Below are 19,079 nucleotides of genomic sequence, written 5' to 3' on the forward strand. Positions count from 1 at the left end.
GGAAGAGATTGTTCAAAGAAAGAAACTAGAGAGAACATGAAAAGAAAGAGGCAAATGCAGGAACTGTGGGAACACCTACATTTGAGGGTTGGAAAGGGAAACATGAGATAGAGAAGTGTTATGGGCTGACTTGTGTCTCCCTACAAATTCATATGGTGAATTCCTAACCTCAGAATGTGACCGTATTTGGAGATAGGCTTTAAAGAGGTAATTAAGTTAAAATGAGGTCGAGTGGGCCCTGGTTCAATATAACTGGTGTCCTTATAAGAAGAGGAAATTTGAACACAGACACACAGAAAGGAAAACCATGTGAAGATGCAGAGAAGACAGCCATCTACAAGCCAAGGAGAGAGGTCGGGCAGACAGCCTTCCCTCACGGCCCTCAGAAGGGACCATCCTGCTGACACCTGGGTCTTGGACTTCCAGACTCCAGAGCTGAGAGAAAATAAATGTGTGTAGTTTAAGCCACCCAGACTGTGCTGCTTTGTTACAGCAGCCCTGGAAAACTAATACCAAAACCTAAGGGGTGAGAATAAGCCAGCACAGTTCATTCAGGGGGCAGGTCCATAGGAAAAGGTTGGAGAACGGTGTCAAATATTGCCAAGTAAGAAAAATGAGTCCACTTCGTTAGATTTTAAAGTGAGGATGTCAGTGATCTTTGAAAAGCAAGTTCATAATGCAGTAAGTACCTACGACTTAATATCATGGGGACCAACTGTAGGGTTGGCCAACAGCAAAGAGCTAAGGAATAAGCCTCAGGTCAGGTGAACCAGGGAGAGCAGCAGGGGCAGACCCTCCTTTTCAGAAGCTTTGCAGTAAAGAGGGGGAGTGAAATGAGATGGCAGCCTGGGGAGGCAGCGAGGTCAAGCAAAGTTTTGGGGAGACTTATATTTATGAGCTAAGGAAAGGCAAGTTTGATATTTGAGCTGAGGAGAATGGAAAACTGATAAGATTAATGGCAGAGCCATGCTGTCCTTGTAAACAAATAAGGACACTTCTTTCTTAGAAACAGGAAGAAAGGAGAAATTTTGAAGTAGAAAAGATGGAGAGTGTTGAGGTCAAGGGAAGAGGGAGTGGAGTTCATGCCTTTAATCTATCAAAGTCCTCTGAGGGGAGTAGAAAATGTAGAAGAGTCGAAGAAATTCAGGAATACAGCGGTAGTAAAGAGGACAAGAAATCAGCCAAGGGTTCAAAAGAAGGAGTAGTAAAAATAATTTAGGGCCCAAGTGTAGCTGAACAACATAAAATTTTAATGGAATCAATTTAGCTGACTGAGAACTTGAAAAGGTGAATGGTTAATGTTATTCTAGATGGAGGGTTGCAGAGTGAATACAGCAACCGGCCAGGGAAGTGAACAAGTACAGGGCTTTGGGGAATTCAGAAATGTGATTGAGGATTCTAGAGTAGTCTTGCTAATGATCTCTGAAGAGACAGTCATTGCAGGTTGGAAGGCAGAGAGAAGCAGTGAAGAGTTATCCAGAAGCAGAAGCAGCAAACTTCAACCATGAGCCAAAATCCAGTCCACCTCTGTTTTTGTAAATAAAGTTTTATTGCAACACAGACTGCTCATTCATTTACAACTTGTCTGTGGTTGCTTTCTGGCGATAATTGCAGAACTGAGTAATTGCAACAAGGACCGCATGACCTACTACAAAGCTTAAAATACTTACTATCTGCCCCTTTAAAAAAAAAAAGTTTGCTAACCATTAAGTGAACGGGCTGTAGTGTGAAAATCAGGAGGCAACACTAGGCCAGCAAGAAGAGAGGGAGCACCAAGGCCAGGCCAGCTGATGACCAATGAGCCATCAGGCGGCCCAGCCCGTGATCAAGGACAGAGCAATCAAGGCAAGGACCGGACTCAGAAAATCCAGCCCAGAGAGCAGACCTGAAGTGACGGAGAACTCAGGGAGTCCCATCTCTCCACCAGGTGTGGAACCCCCCCACTGAGACTCCTATTTGGGTAATGTGATCAATCAATCTGAACAATCCAGCAAGAACAGAACAGAGACTACCATGCTCAAAGCACAGCAGAGCCACAGTCTCAGAAACCTACGACGACATGGGTAAAGGGTAGCCGCCAAAGGAGGATTAAGACCAAACTGAGTGCAGTAGTAAAATCTGTAAGTCAAATGCAGAACAGGTATCTGGCGCTTACCATGCACAGGGTTGCCCCAACTGACATTCCAACCTTACCCATTGTTGTGGATTCTCTTCTTTATGAGCTGGGGTTTGCCCACATGTGGGCCCATCAGTTGACACATCTACAGAGAGCTAGAAAAGCAAAGACTGGGGAAATAGGACAGGGTCAACACCAGCAGGACCGACTCCCATGGTGTGAGGGAGCAGCACCCACCCCCGTGAAGGTAAAAGGGTGCTCTGAGAGGGGAACGTCGGAGTCTGCATGAAAATGTCCTAGGGAAGTTCTCTGAAACGCCTAGCACACCTGGACAATCGGCATTACAGAGGCAGTACAGCCTAGTCCAGTGATGGCGAACCTCTAACACACGTGTCAGGTGACACGTGAACTCATTTTTTTGGTTGATTTTTCTTCGTTAAATGGCATTTAAATATATAAAATAAATATCAAAAATATAAGTCTTTGTTTTACTATGGTGGCAAATATCAAAAAATTTCTATATGTGACACGGCACCAGAGTTAAGTTAGGGTTTTTCAAAATGCTGACACGCCCAGCTCAAAAGGTTCGCCATCACTGGCCTAGTCCAGTGGTCGGCAAACTCATTAGTCAACAGAGCCAAATATCAACAATACAACGATTGAAATTTCTTTTGAGAGCCAAATTTTTTAAACTTAAATTATATAGGTAGGTACATTGTTATTAACCTACCTATATAGTTTAAGTACTGTTGATATTTGGTGCCTCCCCCGCGCTGCGTATCCCGCGGCCCGCCTGCGCCACGTCGCCCGACCGACGGACACCCCCCACTTCTTCTAACGCCGCTTCTTCAAAATAGACTCGCCCAGGCCGAAAACCGACTTCTGCGCTTGGGCCACGAAGTTTCAATCACACTATACGTGCGTGCCCGCACGTGGTATTTTGTGGAAGAGCCACACTCAAGGGGCCAAAGAGCCGCATGTGGCTCGCGAGCCGCAGTTTGCCAACCACTGGCCTAGTCGCCTAAGAGCCCGGCTTCCAGAGCCAGGAGACAAGCTTCACCACTCATTAGCTGTGTGACTTTCAGAAAAGTACTTAACTTCTCTGTGGATTGGCATCCTCATCTACACCAATGGAGACAATAATGGCATCTACCTTACCTCCCCGGGTTATTGAAGGGATTAAACGAGTTAACATATGCGAAGTACTTAGAAAGGAGTACTTATATAACCATTAGCTATAATTATACTGCCTCAACCTTTATGCTAACTTTCATGTGCCCCTAAGTCTTTTCCTACTCTATTTTAAAGACTTGATCTTCTAGGACAAAATACACCCGCCCTGAGAATGCAATGTCCCCTTCAGTCTCTGAGCCTTCATGTGAAGCAAAGCATGAAGAGATAGGCAGGAAATTGTCCCCCGTCAATACTGACATGCTGAAACAGGTGCCTTCAGTTGAAAAAAAGCAGAAGGAGAGGATCCAACAAAATATAATCTATTAGTCATCACATGCCGAACACATCACATCTAGGTGATAAATGCCAAGAGCATCAATTAGGAACTATTCTTACAAGTTTAAGAGAATCACCATGACATCAAGAAACCTATATGTCAAGAATGTTCTTTATTTGTTTCGATGACAGGAGGAAAATATTTGGGGTGAAAACAGTAAATGTAATTATTTTGCATCAGGTAGGACAGCCTGCATTAGCATCCCACCTGGGAACAAGCTACTGAACATCTGTCAAAGTGTCAACTCCAACCGCAGAAGCAAAGAACTTCGTCAAGCTCCTGTGCAGTTAAACTAAAGTTGGCTGGGGAAAAGCGATGGAAAATCACAAGTATAATTAACAGCAATGTCTCTCGATTCACAGGAGCTTTTAACCTGACTACATCATCCATCTTTCTGGGTGTCTCTGTTTCCTGATTCCCCTGCATGGGGAGGAGCAGGGGGTTCCTTCTCCCCAAGCCTCATCCTGCCTTGTCTCTCCTCCTGGTCTCCAGTCCATAGCAGCCCTGGCCTGATGATTTGTGACTCTGGACCAATCAGTTTCCTCCCTTTCAAAACTAAGGGGTTTAGACTAGATAATTGGTAAGGTCCCTTGCAGCTCTCGGAGCCTCTGATTCTGACTCTATAAATGCTGACCAGGGGCAGGAGGACGCTCTGGATTCTGAAGGACAAAGAAGTGCAAGTGATTTGTCATCATGCTTCTAACTTTTGGGCTCCAATACTAGAGCAAGAGTGTTTAAATGTCCAGAGATGAACTTTAATGAATATTTAATTGATCTGTTCTTTATAATATTAAAGGCGGGGGAGGGAGGCAGGGTCCAGGCTCGTTGTTCTCCAACCCTACCCTGAATGAACCAAAGATGCTGTAATCCCATGAAAAGGCAATGGTTCCAGAAGCCTTTCATGTGAAGCCAAACAGAGCAGGAACCTGATTCTCCTGCCTGGGCCTTGCCTTCCCCGTGTGGCCAATGAGAAGCAGTAGGAGAACCTGGAGCTTCTTAGAAACGCAGGCTCCAGGCCTGCTCCAGACCTGGCATCAGAATTTGCGTTTGAACAACATCCCTTGGCAACTTGCAGGGCACCTCAGTTTGAGAACAGCTGTCTAGAGCCCTGATTCTCAAAGTTGACTGGACAGTGCACTGAATCACCTGGGGGTCTGGGCCCCATCACTCCCAAGAATCTGGCATCACTTTCCTGGTATGTGATGGGGCACTGGGACATTTTTAAGGCTCCTCAGAGGATTCTGATGTGCAGCAAAGTCTGAGAAACACTGAGCTAGATTCTCTACTTCTGGTTCTAAAACTCAAATCCGGGTCAACTTACTTCCCTCTGGAAAGGTCTGTATCACCTTTCCCAAGAAGAGAGCAGGATCACCCACTAAAGTTCCAAGTGATGATGGGTCACCATCCCGAATCAGAACCTGCCTCTTGTGTTTACATTCATGTCTGAGGCTACTCCCCAGACCTCCAAGCTCCTGCAAGGTGCTCATTCCAGGAGAAAGCCATCTTTTAGCTTTTAGTTCTCTCGTTCTCTCTCTCTCTCTCTCTCTCTCTCTCTCTCTCTCTCTCTCTCTCTCTCTCTCTCTCTCTCTCTCTCGGCAACTGCACCGCTTCAAATCAGAGTACAGAACTTTCTTTTTCAGCAACACCTTTCATTCAAGGATCCCAAAGCACATGGACCTGAGGGCCAGAGGCCAAAATGGAGGGAGTAGAGGAGTCCGCCTAGATGTCCTTGTTCAGTCCCTCCTGGTGTGCAAGATTCTGAGTCAGCCTGCACCGTAACTAAAAATAAGGCTATGATCTCTGAGTGAGGACCCACTGAAAGTATCTGCCAGAATTTATATTTCCCTCCTTTTTAATTTTGTGATCCTTCTCCTGTGATTCCTGTCCTTTGAGGGCCCCACAGATTCCGTGCCTCTGGGTTTTTTAAAGAAGCATTTATTTCTCTATGTGGAGAAGTAGGGAACTTCAGTATTTATTAAAAGACTAGAGGCCCGATGCACGAAGATTCGTGCAAGAATAGGCCTTCCTTCCCCTGGCTGCCGGCACCGGCTTCCCTCCAGCACCCGGGACCCAGGCCTTCCCTCTGGCTGCCGCCTCCTGCCTTCACTTTGGGCTGGAGCTGCCTCCCACCCACTCTGGCCAGCTCCGTGGCTGCCGCCCAGAGGCTGGCCCTCAGTGGCCAGCCAGGGCTTGCAGGAGGATTGGCTTCCTTCGTCACTGGGGCTCTGGGGCGATGAAGGAAGCCAAGCGTCCCACCTGAAGGAAGCCAAGCATCCTGCCCGCTCCGGCTGGCTCCGCGGCTCTGGCCAGCACTGCCATCTTTGTGGCTATGGGCGCCACCATCTTTGTTGTGAAGTGACGGTTAATTCGCATATTACCCTTTTATTAGTATAGATAAAACAGGAGCCACACTGGAATACAGCAGTACTTGGATCTACCAGAGCTCAGAAGCAGGTTAACATCCTTGTAACTAACTTGACAATTGGATCTGGGAGTGAAAAGAGGGCCACCAGCCTCAGCTGAGAGATGATCCGTCCTCAACCTGCTGCCACCAAGTGACTCATGAAGGGAAGGGGTTAGGGACAACCCACAAAACTGAATCCCCAGATGAGATCTTTCTAGGTCTACATCCCATGAGTTTGCCCAGACAAAAAGTGATTAAACTTGTTACAGCAATTTCACAAAGTCAGAGTCTACTCTGCTCTTCCTTTTTTTTTTTTTTTTTTTTTTAAGAATAGTCTATTGATTTTGAGAGAGCAGAAGGGAGAGGAGAGAAAGATAGAAACATCACTGTAAGAACACCACATCAATAAATCGACTGCCTCCTGCACACCTACCAGGGATCAAGCCCAAAACCCAGACATGCACCCTTGATTGTAAATCCAGAATGGAACCAGCAACCTGCTGGTACATGGAATGACAACTGAGCCACATCAGCCAGGGCAAGTCTGGTCTTTTTTGTAGAGTTTGCTTGTCTTTGAGAGGCAATGGAAGGTGGAAATTTCAGGTAGCGCATCACATGCCTCTGGAGGAGACCATGGAGGCTAACCTGGGACCCTGGGAAAGTTACCCAGTTTTGCTGCATCTTCATTTCTTCATCTGTGAAATGAGGAAATACTAATAATCAGAAGAGAATGAATACTTGTCACTTCCTGCTGGATATGGAATACGTGTTTACGTGTCTGTGTGTAAAATGAATTGGCCACCATAGACCAGATTAAACAACAGAACAACAGATTCTAAGGACAAGCCGTAGGAATGCTGGAGGCTGACATGCTACATCAGTGTGTAGTACAGATGTTTGAGGCTTTCTTCCCAGGCTATAAAGATGTTTACGCAGTAGTCAGGCCTGTTATCAGTACACAAACAGATTACATTTTACAGAATGAATGAACAGCGCAAACACCCTCCCATTTTTTCATCAGCTTCGGAGTGCTTTTCTAATTCTCGGGTTTACCAAAACAAATACATTTTCTGACAACCCAGAGCCATTACAGAGTATAGGGAAGAGGTACCAGGGTGAGGAAATTGGCTCTGTTTGACAGAGTGCATGTCATTCACTCCTGCGGTCCTCGTCTTTCCCATCTGTAAAATGAGATAACCTTGGTCCCTGCTCCCCCTTAAACTCCATGATTCTATTACTTTATAATCATTCTCTTCGAAGCACATATTGGCTCTTCTCTTCACCAAGAAAGGATGTAATTAAAATAATGATGAGAAAGTAGTAATTCTGCTGAATCACATAATGAGACCAATCCGACAATGTTCAATTACCCTAATACTGAGTTTCATTCCCAACACCAGCCCCACACCCCATCTGCACGGTGAGACCACACAGATGTACAGCTCTTCCCAAACACATCAACGACTCTAAGGAACACTTTGTTGAAGGTTTTTCCTTTACTGTTTTCAAAGGATAGTACTCTACTGCAATAAATATGTCACCAAAATAATTAGCTAAGCTCCCTAATTTGCACTTCTGAGCTTCCATATTGGCTAACTTTTGTTAATGAAACACTGCAAGTGGTTTGTAATCATGTACCAACTTCTGGGCTCTAATGTGAGAGCAATATATTTCAATGCTCAAAAATGAACATTTAATGAATATTTAATTGCCCTATTCTTTATAAGTATAAAGTATGCTTTCAGTGAACACTCTGAATACTAAAAAGACAAGATGCAGCTTCTCCTAGCTAAGCTATGTATTCAAGTTTCCTAATGACTTTTATTCAAGGGGGGAAGGTCATCTAGGTTTCAAGCTGTAGAGGAAGGAATTTTGTTACAGCATTATTCCAAAATCCTTCGGCAAAATGCAGATGTACTAGAGGCCTGATGCACAAAGATCGTGCAAGAGTAGGCCTTCCATCCCCTGGCTGCTGGCACCGGCTTCCCTCTGGCACCCAGGACCCAGGCTTTCCTTACAGCCCCAGCTTCATCAGAAAGGTCTTCCAGAAGGACATCCGGTCTAATTAGCATATTACACTTTTATTATATAGGATATTTGAAATGCATAGGAAAAAAGTCTAATAATATATGTACAGAATGGTAACTGTCTGGGGAATGAGAGAACAGAGAAATGCTATCACTTTTTATGTAACATTTCTGTATTGCTTTATATTTTTAAAAAAATGTTTTCTTTTGTAACTAAAAATATTTTTAAGAATCAAACAAAGAGCCACCCATTGGGGAAGCTGGTGCAAAATATTTCCAGAAATAGAATGGTAGAAAAAAGTGTTTTGTAGATATGCTTCTTACAACACCCCATTCAAGACATTTGTGGCCATCAGTGTCTACATTTTCAAACAATTCTTTTCTGATTATAAAATAAATATGTGCTCATTTTCAAAAAAATAAAAATAAAAATCATTCAAAATGCCAACATGTTTGAACAAGCAGTGTGAACATTTTTAGGCCACTGATTTTCATTATTCTTCTAAAATGTGGTCTTGTCAGTACCCACACTTAATTGCTACATTAGAAACCACTAAACTAAGGTTACCAAAGCATTTTCTCTCCGTCTGTTACTCTTAAACATTACACGTTTCATTTTACACTCTAATAAAGACTCCTTTTACTGTACCAAGATAGTGCGCACAGGATGCAAAGCTGCGGGTATGATCTTTCAAAAACATGTTTAAGTCACTCAGTCTCCCATTCAAAACCCTCCAGTGGCTTCCATCAAACTCAGTATCAAACTCAAACTCCACAGGGTGACTTCTGAGGCTCCCCATGATCTAGCCCCTGCTTCTCTAAACTCACCTCTTGCCATACCAGCCTCCTTCCTGTTCCTTTAATGCAGTGGTTCTCAACCCTCTGGCCCTTTAAATACAGTTCCTCATGTTGTGACCCAACCATAAAATTATTTTCGTTGCTACTTCATAACTGTAATGTTGCTACTGTTATGAATCGTAATGTAAATATCTGATATGCAGGATGGTCTTAAGCGACCCCTGTGAAAGGGTCGTTTGACTGCCAAAGGGGTCGCAACCCACAGGTTGAGAACCGCTGCTTTAATGCATCCAGCTTGTTCAGACCTCAGGACCTTTGCACTGGATACACCCACTGTCTGGAAGTTCTTCTCCAGATCTCCCCCTGACCTACCCTCCTTAAATAGGGCTCCTTGGTGAGCACTCACTGCACCTATCTCCATCAGATCATCTAATTTTATTTTCTACTTGATTGTCTTGTACCACCAGCATACGAGTGTACCACCTCTGTCTGATTCACCTTTTTCCACAGTACCTAAGCCAGAGATGCATAATAAGCATTGGTTGAATGGATGAAAATGTACTCAAAGTACACAGATTTGTGGAGCATGAGATAAAGTAACTACTTAAATGGTCTTATTGATAGCAGCACTGCCCCTTAATGAGACTTCTAAAAATAGGTCATCACCTTCTCAGGCAGACTGATCAGACAATGCTGCCCATAGCCCTGCCAGTGGGGGAAAAAGTGAGCTGTTTAGTCTTAGCCACAGTTTCATTTTTTTTTTATCTACCTCATTACCAAAATCAGAAACCCAGTAGTCACGCTGTACCCTTCCCTTTCTCTTACTCCTACATCAATTAATCAAGAAGTCCCACCAATATCCCTTCCTGTGGAAGACATGCCCAACTTCTTCTAGGTCACCGTGTTTTCACAGGATCATTCGTGTCTTTCAGAAAACTACCTCTCCCCATTCCAATGATATTTCAGAAAACTGCTACTAAGCATGAAGACCCAAAGCTATGACAAGTGGACATTTCCTCTGTGCATTTGAATGTAACAGAAGAATATGAGACGATGATGATGATGATGATGATGATGATGATGATGATGATGATGATAATGGAGGAGGAAGAGGAGGAGGAAAAGGCTGGAGATCATTTGCTTCCATACTATCACCCTAGAGAAACCATGGGCCATTCCCGCCACCAATATCCCCTCTGCCTAACTCCTGTCTGCTCCAAACCTGGCTTTTCAGGTGTGTCTTCAGTCCTGCGAGTTCCCATCAATACTGCTAATACATTCTCTTTGGGTTAGTTGTTATACAGAGTTGGTTTCTGTTGCTTGCAACCCAGGAACTCTGAGAATTCTGCTAAACCAGTGGTTCTCAACCTTCTGGCCCTTTAAATACAGTTCCTCATGTGGTGACCCAACCATAAAATTATTTTCGTTGCCACTTCCTAACTGTAATGTTGTTACTGTTATGAATCGTAATGTAAATATCTGATATGCAGGATGGTCTTAGGCGACCCCTGTGAAAGGGTCGTTCGACCGCCAAAGGGGTCGCAACCCACAGGTTGAGAACCGCTGTCCTAAACATTTGCCCAATCCATCTCTTCTGCTCCACAACCCCACATGGCCTCAGCACTAGCCACCTCACTGGTATCCACTCCGCTGGTCTTTCTGCCAAATCCATTCTCTACAAGGTCCCCAACAAGTCTTACCTAAAATTCAAATCTGACCATGCTGCCCATCCCCTAATGGAGAAATGTGGAACCTCCAGTCCGGACCAAAGACCTTCATCTATCGTTCCAGCTTCTTCTCTCGTCCCTCTCTGCCTCGACCTGTAAGCTCCAGGAACTCCAAACTACCAGCTGCTTCCCCATATTTTCTATATGTTTTCTTACCTCTCTCCCTGTGCCTACCCTAGGTCCTCTGCATGGAATACCTGTTTAAGGCTGACCATTTCCTAATCACCCTTTAAGCTCAGCTCAGACATCACTTCCATCCTAGGCTAGCTGCCTGCTGTCTCTGACCACAAATGTGTGCCCCTGATACATGGTCTGCCTTCCCCACTCACCTGTGAATTTTTTATGACAGGTTCTGTGTCATATTTATCTCAATATCCATACCACATACAGGCACTGAATACATTTTGTTAGATAATATATTAACTAACCACTTATTAGGTGGTTTTGTTCAAGTGATTAAAATCACAATTCACTTTGAAAACCGCAGGTCGGGTGCAACCACTGTGTTTTCATTTCCTGTCTTTCTAACCACATTCAGAATTACCCTGAAACTGAGTGACGGAGGGATCAGTCTAGGCCAGTGATGGCGAACCTATGACACGCGTGTCAGAGGTGACATGCGAACTCATTTTTTTTGGTTGATTTTTCTTTGTTAAATGGCATTTAAATATGTAAAATAAATACCAAAAATATAAATCTTTGTTTTACTATGGTGGCAAAGATCAAAAGATTTCTATATGTGACACGGCACCAGAGTTAAGTTAGGGTTTTTCAAAATGCTGACACGCCGAGCTCAAAAGGTTCGCCATCACTGGTCTAGGCTCTGCCCATCTGGAAGACGGTTTCATCGCTTGAGAGCCAGGACGCATGGTTTTAAACAGGAATCGGAGGCTATTGTTCACTGCGCTGCCTTTTCATCATAAAAGGATATTTCAGACACTCTGACTACATTCGTTTAAGCCTCCAGTGAAGGGCAAAGATGCCACCCACCCCACACTAATGTGAGCACGCTGACAGGGAGCATGCAAACAAACAAGCAGCCCACAATCAAGCCAAACCTGGCCTTGCCCCTCCCGAGGATGGGATATGGGCCCCCTGGGAGGGCAGGGCCTTCTCCCCTGACCACTGCACAAAAGTCCAGCTCCTCCGGAGCTTGAGCTTCCTCATCAGGAATGAGGAGTGAGACGCCGACCTAGACCCACTCAGCAAACACAGACAGGGCACCCACTATGGGTCTGACTCTGAAAGAGGCACCAAAGGTCAAAGGTGACTAAACTACCCTTCGGATCATAAGCAGCAGTGTGGAAAGAGCCGGGGACTTAGAATCAGAAAGCACAGCCTCTTAGAATCAAACCATAACCCTGCCTCTTCCCCACAAGCTACGCAGCCCCAGGAAAGTTATTGACCCTAACCTCCCTTAGCATCCCTTTCCAAATATGAAAAATAAGGATTATGTGAGCTCAGATGTGTGACAGCGTCTTGCAGCAAGCAGAGGCTCCGAACTCTGAATCAAGAGCGTCTTCAAAGACCTGAAACGTCCAAAGTTCTGTCAGGGCCAGGAGAATTCCTCTCAGCATAAGAACCAGCAGCCTTTCTGCCACCCAAGAGTACGGCATGGGCGGCCGGTGGTAGACTGGGCTGGCAAAGCCTGGACTGCAGGCATAAGTACCAGTGCACAGAAACCTCTCTCGCTGGCTGGTGGCCTCAGAGCACACTGTCCACTCTCTACGGAAAAGAAATTTCTAGACTGGAGCCCAACATTCCCCAGTATTAAGCACTAATCAGAGTCCTCCCACCGTGGAGATAAATGTTCAAGTCAACCAAGCAGCTGTCATACACACACACACCCTCATTGCACGCCAATCCCCACCTCCCCATAGAGTGGTGTGTCTTCATCAAGTCATGCCCATCAGTTTCTCCACAGAACCAGCTGAATTAAATTATTTTCTTTCTAAAAAGCCCTTACTCTGCACCCTCACCGAAGGCCTGATTACTGGCAATAGTTACATTCAGAGTTCAGAGAAAGGTGATCATTCTAAGAGGATTTAGCGCTCCTCCAATAAAATAGCCTAGGGATTGGGTTTCCTACGAGTTTTGTTTTCATTACTCCACTTGGATATATCCAGTAACCAATGTCAGTGTCCTAGACCAGCTTCTCAGTAAACATCGCTGTTCTCCAGGCAGCTGGTGCCATGAAAAACCCACAGGTCTGCAGTGAACTCAGAAAGGAGGGCCCTGCTGCTGGGGGAACGCAGCCCAGAGCATCCACAGGGCACTCATCAGGGCCACCACCAACTGCCTAAGGGACTAGCAGCGCTGGCTGTGCAGCTCTGGAGCCCAGGAATGAATCCTGACTGGGTGCCACAACAGAGCTGCAAGCACGGGGGAGGGAGGTCTCACTTGCCATCTAGGCTTCAGTCAAAGCCTCAGATAAATAAAATTGGGACTCCATCAACACTCCCCCTTCCGCCCCCCCCCACCCCCCCCCCCCCCAAAAAAAAAAATGAAATTAAAACCACCAGCAAGCCAAGGAGAGCTGCAGTCAGGCTTTGATTTGAAAAAAAAAAAAAAAAAAACCTGTCCTGCTCTAGCCTCCAGACAATTTCACACCAAATGGCTTTAAAACCCTTTCCTAAGCTCTGATGCCTGACTTGAAAAAGAGTTTTTGGGTTTTTTTTTTACTAAAAGTCAGCAGTTAAAGAAGCAAAATGTGGAAATCCTGAGAGTTAAGAGTGTTCCCATTTGCACAGACGCTGGGTGTGTCTGGACATACAGAGGGCAGAAATTTCACCCTTCTTCTAGAGGTCACCTCGCCTCTATCACGAGGCCGCTCTTATCCACTCTAGAATGTAATTATTATTACAACTAATCAGACTTCGCGACCCAACATAGCCACACACAGTCAGCAAGGAGCCCCTATTCCCTGAGCCCAGGTTAAGTCTCCTTTTTCTACGAACACACAGGCTCAGGGGCTGGGATGGCGCCCCAGTCTTGGCACCCAAGGAACTGCAGTCGCCGTTTCACCTGGGCTGAGAACCGGAACCTGGGCAATGGCAAGGAAGGCGCCTTCTCCACACACTCCTCCCCAAACCAAAAAGAGCTGTGCAAGCGCCGCGGCGGGCCGGGCCGGGGCAGAGGGCGCACGTGGCTGGCGCCTCCGAGGCGAAACGAATCAATGAACCCTGGATCCATCCTCCGCACCACCGTCCCGCAGGTGAGAGGCGGTCCCGGCTCGCCCTGGCCCCCAGCCCGGCCCCAGAACTACCTGCTGCTGCCTGGGAGCCCTCGGGCCAAGTCTGAGGAAGTTCACTCCCTGTGGCGCCAGTCCGGGGAGGCTGGGACACGAGTTTCAGCCCAAACTACCCTGAGAGCCGGCGCCTGCCGCTGCCAAGGCGCCGGACCCACGGAGCTGCTTGGTGCCCAGGGGCCAGCTGAGCGTCAGCAGGTCCCGGTCTGGGCTGCCAGAGGCCTCCCCGGTTATCCTGAACTCTGCAGGGCCAGGACCCGATCCGGTGGAGGCGAGGATCGTGCGCCCAGGCAGGGGAGCAGCCCGCGCTAGGAGCTGGCGGTGGAGGGAAGCCTGCCCCCCGCCTCCCGCTTCGCCCGATCGCCATGACTCCCGGCTTCCCGGAGACCTGGAAGCCGTGCTGCCCTCCCACCTGGGCTGCGGTTCGGATTCCCTGCCCTCCCGTCCCTTCCCTCCGCCCTGGCGCCTGGCCCCCAACCTACAGCCCGCACAGTTCCGGGACACCCAAGTGGGACACCCATGGCCCTTGCCCAGCCCCACGCCCCCGGGCGGCGTCCAGGAGCCACCCTAAGGGAGAGCAAGGTGGCTCCGGCGAGCTGGGATGCCCTCTGTCCGGGCCAACAGGTATGGAGGCATTGTCGGCCACCTGCCCGCCCGCCCGCCCGCCCACTTCGGGGAGAGGGGCCCGAGCCAGCCTCGGGCTTTGCGCACCGTGGAGAGGGGTGAGATCGCGGGGAAGGCGAGGGCAGGAGACGAGGAGAGGGGGCGAACCGGTGGTGGCACTCACCTCTCGCAGGGCCAGGGCCGGCCGCGCGGGCCCACAGCCCTGAAGCCCGGGTTCCGAGGCGCGGAGGCGCGGAGCTGGGGGCGCCCTCAGAGGCCGGCAGGGAGGGGGCGGCGCGGATGCGGGCGCCGGCGGGCAGCTCTGGCCGCACACTCACACACCCAGCCCGCGGCCGCGTCCCCGCGCCGGCATCCTCGCTGCCGCCGGCTCCCACGGCGCCCCAGGCCGCTCCCCAAGCGCGCGCCGAGCCAGCGCGAGTCCCTCGTCGGCTTGGAGCACTATGTGGGCGCGTGCCTCCCTGTCCTTGTCTTCGGCTCCCGTCTGGGGCTCGCGTGCCCCGCACCCTGCACGGCGCGCTCCTCTACCCCTCCCGCTCCCGCTGGCCGTGCCGAGCCCCAGCGCGCGGGCTCAGCCCATGTGCGCGGCTGCCTCGCAGCGCCCGGGAGCCCAGTGGCCGAGGCCCCGCCGGAGTTGCGCGCCCTAGAAACTCCATGCAGCTTCGGCCTCCTCCCCAGCTCCTCCCCGGCGAGCCCCCCGGGGCCTGGAGGCCGCCCGCAGCGCCCGCCCCACTCTGCCTTAGCGCGCGCCGGGAGCCGGTATTCAGGGCTCGGCTCGGCAGCCCGCGCCGCGCTTCCCCGAGGGTCGGGGAGCCCCCACCCCCACTCCGTCGCCTTGCCAATAACCAAGCTCCCTTGGTATCCAGGCAGCGCAACCTGAGGAACGCCTTGGCGCGCGCGCACTCACACTCGCGCGCACACACAGGCACACGCGGGGGGCGAGCTGGAGCTTGGCAGACGGTCCTCCTTCCTTTCCTACCCAAAGAAGCTGCCCACGTTCACTCTGGCAAACTGCTGTTCTGTATTGGACGACTCACCCCGGCGCCCCCCACCTTAACTAATTCATCCCCGGTGCCCACACCCCTGGGCCACAATCACACCTGCGTCTTCGCCGGGGCTGCAGAAATGGGTGGAGGAGGTGGAAGCTCTTCACTTGCCCACCCCTACTCTCTAGGGAGGCACATTTTGGGCCACTGCCCGTCAACCCCCAAGGTCAAATAGATTTGAGGAGAGGAAGAGGGCGCTTGGACACAGGTGTAAGCTAGAAATCTTAAAGACTATCTGAAACCTGCAGGGCGCTGACCTCTGTCAAGTCCATTCGCAGACAGACCCCTTTTTCTCTTCTGCCCCATGCCTGACAGACCACATAGTTGCTTAAGAGTCTCCTGTCACCTTCCCTGGTCCCCACCCGCCTACCTCTCATGTGCCCAGAAGCTGACAGAATGCACCGTGAAGCGAAGGTTTGTGTTGCAAGCAAAAATGAAAATAAAAAATAGCAAGATGGTTCTCAGACTGTCCCACAGACAAAGTCAGAAGCCTGCCCGTTCCTTTCCGCTCCTCCCTGAGAGTGCCAAGGCAGAAGGGACACCCACCTGGCGGGAGCAGGATGCTCTTTCCTTACAGCACTCTTCTTTCCAGGGTCTCCCGTGTCTTGCCTGCTCTAGGTGGCAGAATGACTGCTCACTAGCTCAAACGACTCCAATTCGCAGAATCAAAGAAAAGCTACAGCATAACAATTCTTACACCAATCGGAAACAAAGCAGGCAATACTGCCAGAGCATCTCATGCAAACAGCTCAGCCATCACCTCTCTGCCGGCTGGTATAGCTGCCGAGGAAGTGTGGACACTGGCACTGCCAGCCAGTGGCACAAGTTCATCAGCGTCCCCTCCTTATCTGTGCTCCCTGGCGTGCAGCCTGCGAGTGGTTCCTGAGTCCCCACAGTACTCCTTGTATCACACCTTTGTCATTTAGTATTTGCTACCCTGTATTACCATTTTTTCTTGTACCAGCCCTACTCCCCAAGCTATCTCATAACCTTTAGAGCCACTGGCTGAGTCTTATGGACATAGTTCAGAGATGTGCATAGAAGGCATTTCCAGGGGATTCCATGAAGGATCGTGGGCAGATGAATTGAGAGAGTGTGGGGTCTCAGGATGATCTTTCCCTCTGATCTCTTAGTTTGGATGAAAGCTGCATCTTCTAACAATCTGTTGCTTATGTACGCAATTGTTTGTTGCTTTCTAGATGGCAACTGTGTCACCAAAGCCCCTTGCAAGTCTATATACACACATGGTAGAATGTGAAGGTCACCATTTAACCAGGGTGGGACACATCTGGCAGAAGCTCTCTGCTCTCACTTACTGCCTGTGTGAATTTGGGCAAGTTGTTTGTTCTCTCTAAATCTCAACTGTCCTCATCTGTAAAATGGGAATAATTATGGTATTTAACCCCCATGGTTGTTGTGATTCAATGTGACAACATGAATAGCAGTTCCCTCAGCTAACTCAGTTCCAGGCATAATGTAAGCTTTCAATAAATGTTGGCATTATTGGTGAGTAATTGACACATATCAAAGAGATTACCTGGTGGGGGGGAGAGGAGAGATCAAGGATACTAAGCTCAAGAGACCTCAAGAACTAGAGAAGCCAGGTGTCAAACTTTGGTGAGAATGCCAAATCGAGTTTCCTGGTCCTCACTAAATATGATGATTTTGAGACTTCCATGTTAAGGGAGTTGCAGGTTCACAGGCCCTGGTATTCTTGCTCTAACTTTTATTCTTTGTTCAATATACATTAATTAAGGGTCAAAATGCGTCAACTCCTTCTTATTAAAATGCCAAAGACAATCTTGTACCAATTGTAAGAATGGAAGCTCAAGTCACCATAAAACAAAATGGGGGGGGGGGTCCCTTTATTATACATTTGCAGCTGGATTTAGCATAAGTAGTCTCTCCAACCCAGAAAAATTCAGCCCTCCATAAGACAGCTCGAAATTAACTTTGTTCAACCACCTGCCTCTAGCTTTGGGACTCAGAGGTACACAAATCAGACACCTGGACAAATTGCTACCTTACCACACAGTAATAATTTTCTGGCATGGCCAAAGTCATTCCTGCCTCTACCTCTTCTGTTCCCCTAACCTTCATTCTTTTGTTTTGCCTTCAGTAAATAAATCTACTTCCAAGACAGCCAAGGGTAGAGAGTGATGAAGTGGTGTGTTCTATTCTGAACAGAAATAAGCAGAAAAAGAAAAATCATGTGGGCAAGCATATGTGAGAGAGTAACGTTTTTCATGTAGCCCACTAAATATAGAGTATAGAATGCTTTGAGTTCTTTCCAATACACATTCTCTACTTTGAGACAAGAGGTTTAGAATGTTGTTAGGCAGCAACAGATAACCAGAACAAATTTTGGTATCTGGAAGTAGAGTGCTGCTGTAACAAAAACTTCAAACATGGTTTTGGGATTGGACACTGGGGAAAAGCTAGAAGTTTCTTGAAAGCTGCAAGATAACAGAAGACGCTTGGCGGCGACTTGAAGAACACCAAGAAAACTGCTCATGGAAGCTGGAGAAAAGAGCACTGAGTTACATACTGGTAGGACAGTTAGCAAAACTGTTGCCTCTCATTATGGGACAAATGAAAAGGATACCACATGAACTCATGGATCTGACGGGAGAGTTCCAGGATGAATGAGAAAGTGCAAGCTGTGTTTTTCTAGTTGCCTGTGCTAAAAGACAAGTGGAGATGTGTTAAAGAAGAAACTACTTTGTTTTTTTTTTAGTACAACTTAGAAGAAATAGAGAAAACCAGGACTTTATGGGTTAGAAAGGATAACTTTGTCATTCTAGTATCTCCAAGCAAAACCTTCATACCCAGAGCAATAACATGGGATCTCTGTGTAAAGATGAAGTTATCGGATCCTTTGTTAAGACTTCACACATCTTTGAGAGCATCCCCAAAAGGGCTTCCAAGGAATTTAGAGACATAGTCCCTCAGCAGCCTCATGAGGTCTAAAGATACAGAAGGGCCTATTCTTACAGAGATTTGTAAGTATGGCTTTTGTCTAATGGGGGGATTATAATTTGAATCACAGGCTGCCTTCAATGTTTTTAAAGAAAGTATACTAGTTTGGGAGTGAAGGGACAGAGACAAAATGAAAGGAGGCCTTCGAATCCCCAATCTAAGAGGCAATAAACAGGCTGCGAACAGGGGCCATTTCTAATGGGAGAGGGTGAATGACTCAGATAGTGGAACCAAGAGCCCAAAAGGTGATGTCAAGAATCATTCCCAAGAAGCAGGACTAGGCCCTAATTAAGGAACTGATGACATTTCCAAGATGGATTTCAAAATTGCTATGAACCAGTGACTGCTACAAGAAATACCACCCATACCCTCCATTACTGAATAGGGTGTCTATTATAGTTATTACTAGGGGCCCGGTGCACGAAATTCGTGCACTGGGTGGGGGGGGGGTGTCCCTCAGCCCAGCCTGCCCCCTCTCACATACTGGGAGCCCTCAGGCGGTGACCCCCATCACCCTCCAATCGCAGGATCGGTCCCTTGCCCAGGCCTGACGCCTCTGACAGGGGAGGCGTCAGGCCTGGGCAGGGGACCCTCATTTCCCCCC

General features: G+C 48.0%; 1 protein-coding gene across 1 annotated transcript in view; it reads right to left on the reverse strand.

Moving 5' to 3' along the window:
• CALN1 (calneuron 1) overlaps window positions 1-15,309 on the reverse strand; it is a 329,208-nt gene extending 313,899 nt beyond the window's left edge. The window contains exon 1 of the mRNA XM_036310688.1: window positions 14,617-15,309. The gene's annotated coding sequence lies outside the window, so the exon portion shown is untranslated. The remainder of the gene's footprint in view (window positions 1-14,616) is intronic.
• Window positions 15,310-19,079: the final 3,770 nt, after the last annotated feature.

This window comes from Myotis myotis, unplaced genomic scaffold, assembly GCF_014108235.1.
Source record: "Myotis myotis isolate mMyoMyo1 unplaced genomic scaffold, mMyoMyo1.p scaffold_m19_p_5, whole genome shotgun sequence".
In the NCBI taxonomy this organism is placed as follows: Eukaryota; Metazoa; Chordata; class Mammalia; order Chiroptera; family Vespertilionidae; genus Myotis; species Myotis myotis.